Genomic DNA, 792 nt, shown 5'->3' on the forward strand with positions numbered 1-792 from the left:
CAGTGTGGTGGTGCTACTGTCTTTATATCATGCAGTGTGGTGGTGCTACTGTCTTTATAGCATCCAGTGTGGTGGTGCTACTGTCTTTATAGCACCCGGTGTGGTGGTGCTACTGTCTTTATAGCACCCGGTGTGGTGGTGCTACTGTCTTTATAGCACCCGGTGTGGTGGTGCTACTGTCTTTATATCATGCAGTGTGGTGGTGCTATGGTCTTTATATCATGCAGTGTGGTGGTGCTACTGTCTTTATAGCATCCGGTATGGTGGTGCTACTGTCTATTTAGCACCCGGTGTGGTGGTGCTACTGTCTATTTAGCACCCGGTGTGGTGGTGCTACTGTCTTTATAGCACCCGGTGTGGTGGTGCTACTGTCTTTATATCATGGAGTTTGGTGGTGCTACGGTCTTTATATCATGCAGTGTGGTGGTGCTACGGTCTTTATAGCACCCAGCGTGGTACGGTCTTTATAGCACCCAGCGTGGTGGTGCTACGGTCTTTATATCATGCAGTGTGGTGGTGATACGGTCTTTATATCATGCAGTGTGGTGGTGCTACTGTCTTTATAGCACCCAGTGTGGTGGTGCTACTGTCTTTATAGCACCCAGTGTGGTGGTGCTACGGTCTTTATATCATGTGGTGTGCTACGGTCCTTTATATCATGCAGTGGGTGGTGCTACGGTCTTTATATCATGCAGTGTGGTGGTGCTACTGTCTTTATATCATGCAGTGTGGTGGTGCTACGGTCTTTATAGCACCAGTGTGGGGTGCTACTGTCTTTATAGACAGGTGGTC

This window comes from Salvelinus sp. IW2-2015, linkage group LG18 (assembly GCF_002910315.2).
Source record: "Salvelinus sp. IW2-2015 linkage group LG18, ASM291031v2, whole genome shotgun sequence".
NCBI classification, from domain to species: Eukaryota; Metazoa; Chordata; class Actinopteri; order Salmoniformes; family Salmonidae; genus Salvelinus; species Salvelinus sp. IW2-2015.